Source organism: Mandrillus leucophaeus, unplaced genomic scaffold (assembly GCF_000951045.1).
Source record: "Mandrillus leucophaeus isolate KB7577 unplaced genomic scaffold, Mleu.le_1.0 Scaffold136, whole genome shotgun sequence".
Classification (NCBI taxonomy): domain Eukaryota; kingdom Metazoa; phylum Chordata; class Mammalia; order Primates; family Cercopithecidae; genus Mandrillus; species Mandrillus leucophaeus.
In genome coordinates, this window is record NW_012101321.1 from 2,524,510 (window position 1) to 2,528,096 (window position 3,587).

Genomic DNA, 3,587 nt, shown 5'->3' on the forward strand with positions numbered 1-3,587 from the left:
AAATCATAAAGATAAGAGTCATCCTTAACTTCTTTGTTTTCCTCTTAGCCATGCATTCAAATGTCCTGGGAATTCAATCTTTATATTTTCTCTTGAAATTATATACTTCTTACATCATTTCACTCACTTTAGATCTGATAACTGTCTTTCATCTGGATGACAACAACAGACTTTTTTTAATTTTTAATTTTTGTGGGTATATAGTATATATATGTATGTGTGTGTGTATATATATAATTATTTTTATTTTTTTGAGATGGAATCTCACTCTGTTGCCCAGGTTGGAGTGCAGTGATGTGATCTCGGCTCACTGTAACCTTCGCCTCCCAGGTTCAAGCGATTCTCCTGCCTCAACCCCCTGAGTAGCTGGGATTATAGATGCACACCACCACACCTGGCCAATTTTTGTATTTTTAGTAGAGATGAGAGTTTCACTATGTTGGTCTGGCTGGTCTCAAACTCCTGACCTCGTGATCCACCCACCTCGGCCTCCCAAAGGTATGCATGTATATGTTGATGGAGTACATGAAATATTTTGATACGGGGATGCAATGTGAAATAATCACATCATGGAAAATGGGATATCCATCCCCTCAAGCATTCATCTGTTACAAAAAATCCAATTATACTATTTTCTTATTTCAAAATGTACAATTAAATTCAAATCCTCTCTTCTAGCTATTTTGAAATGTACAATACAATATTGTTAACCACAGTCACCCTACTACTGTTCATTAGAACATACTTAGTTCTTCAACAGTAATTGTGTGCCTGTTGACCAATCTCTCCATGTCTCCACCTTCCGCCTACCCTCTTCAGCCTCTAGTAACTACTATTCTATTCTGTACTTCTCTGAGATCAGCTTTTTTAGGTTTCACATATGGTGGGGTCATTTGGTGTTTGTCTTTTTGTACCTGGCTTATTTTACTTAACATAATGTCTTCCAGGTCTATTCACGTTGTTGCAAATGACAGGATTTCATTTTTTAGGGATGAATAATATACCATTGCATATGTATACCACATTTTCTTTATCCTTCATATATTGATGAATCCTTAGGTTGATTCCATCTTTTGGCTATTGTGAATAGTGCTGCAATAAACATGGTAATGCAGGTATCTCTTTGGCATGTTGATTTTATTTCCTTTGGCTATGTACCCAGTAGTGGGATTGCTGCATCATTTGGTAATTCTCTTAATTTTCAAAGGAACCTCCATACTCTTTTCCTTAATGGCTGTACTAATTTACACTCCCACCAACAGTGTGTAAGGTAAAAATTAACTTTTACATTCTTCTTAGTTACCTGCTCAGAAGCCTTCTTGACCACCCTACCGGGGTGTTCTCCTGGTACAGGAGATTCTCTGTCTTAGCCCTTTTAAAACTGATTTCATAACTAACAACTTACAAAGTACTTTCTTTATTTGCATGTCATTATTTCTCATACTAGTGTAAGAGTCGAAAACAGGCTTGTCTTTTTTTTTTTGTATTTTTCAGTGCCTAGTGAAGTATATGCTTACTAGATCAGTAAATATTTGTTTAATGGATAAAATGATATAATCCCTGGGAATTCTATCAGATTTAAGAGTGTGAGTTTTTTATTTAACATTTGCTTCTTCATCTTATTGGAGTTTATAAAATAGTTACTAATATTTGTTGAATGCTTTTTATGTGCCAGTAAACATTATATTATACTGGCTGGTTCTCTACACCTTAATTTGATATTTGAGGCTAGAATGAATATGAATATTTTTTCCTTAGATAATATTTTATAGGCTTGGAAGTCTGTCTAGATTACAGTTCGTTTATAAATGGAGTAGGAAATCATTTTAACAAGCAGGAAAAATGACCTTCAGAGTAAAGGAAATATTTATACTCTTCAAAGATTCCCCAACTTTTCGTGCTTACAGGAGTTGTCCTCTGATTTAAATAACTACTTTAGGTCACCAGCAAAGAAAGTTTATTCTAGGTTACAACTGGCAATATCACTTAAATACTCGCCTCATCCTTTTTATCATAACCCTCCTTTTTTCCATTTCAACCAGTCTTACGGTATTTTTGAACTTCCATTAATAATATATGTGTATGCTTTTCTTTGTAGTTATTTGCTTCCATTTCTTAGTCTCCTATTTGAATCCTAAACTTTCAGGGAAACACTTATATCCCCCATATCTCCCAGCATAGTGCTTTTCACATAGCAGTTACTTAATATAGTAAGTTGGAGAGTTGCTGGATGTGGCATCTTTGTGTTTAGAAATATGAGTGTATCTCTGTTCACCTGTTAGACATATTTGGCCAAATCTTGAAGGTGAGATAGGAGGGTTTAATACATAGAATTACAAATGTTTTGGCTCAAAACTTTATGAAGTATCTCATACAATTGTGTAGTATATTTATCTAGAGTTATACTATGCATGTGCACCTATAAATGATTATTTGATAAGAAGAATGTAAATATATGATTCCATGGTCAGTATCTACTTTTTTTGGTGTTTTACCAATTAATAGGTTTAAGTAGGAAGATAAAACCAGTTTAGTAACTTTTTAGTATTTGGAAGTTACTAAAAAAATGAAGAAATTTAGATTTCACATTTGGATCTTTTTTTTTTTTTTTTTTTTGAGATGGAGTCTCGCTCTGTCGCCCAGGCTGGAGTGCAGTGGCGCGATCTCGGCTCACTGCAAGCTCCGCCTTCCGGGTTCACGCCATTCTCCTGCCTCAGCCTCCCAAGTAGCTGGGACTACAGGCACCTGCCACCACGCCCGGCTAATTTTTTGTATTTTTGTTAGAGACGGGGTTTCACCGTGTTAGCCAAGATTGTCTTGATTTCCTGACCTCATGATCCGCCCGCCTCGGCCTCCCAAAGTGCTGGGATTACAGGCGTGAGCCAGCACGCCTGGCCTCACTTTTAATCTTTAATTTTTTTTTAATTAGGGCCAGAAAAATTTTTATGTACATATGAAATATGGCATTTATTGATGTATAATAACATAGTACATGCTTGCTGTTTTTATATATTGCTGAGAGTATCCATTTAAATAAAGTAATAATGGCATGATGCCTGCTAATAATTTTCAGATGATTTGTTTTGGCAAATTATAAAACTGCATTTTTCTGTGAACAGTATGTGAAGAAGATACTGTGTTTATAAGAGCGGATTTTTTATTTTGCGTAAATTTAATGTATACCTTATACCCTCACTCCTGTTACTCCCCTTTTAATAGAGCCCATGAAATATTTTAAGTAGGTCATTATTGTCAAATATAAATTTCTATGTTTTGTACTTTTTGGATAAGCTTTTTATAGTTTCCTTATACATATCTTGTTTTGAATATCAAAGGACAATTTTATTTACTGTGTTAAAACCTGCTCTAATAGGAACTGTTAATATTATAATAGATTTTTTCCTCTTGTTAGAATGAAGTTAAAAATGCTCTGATTTAAATAACTACTTTAGGTCACCAGCAAAGAAAGTTTATTCTAGGTTACAACTGGCGATATCACTTAAATACTCGCCTCATCCTTTTTATCATAACCCTCCTTTTTTCCATTTCAACCAGTCTTACGGTATTTTTGAACTTCCATTAATAAT

The 3,587-nt window shown here is 34.5% G+C and overlaps 1 protein-coding gene across 1 annotated transcript in view; it reads left to right on the forward strand.

The window, feature by feature from the left end:
* Positions 1 to 3,587, forward strand: part of LRBA (LPS-responsive vesicle trafficking, beach and anchor containing) — a 771,345-nt gene that overhangs the window by 311,079 nt on the left and 456,679 nt on the right. The window lies entirely within an intron of this gene.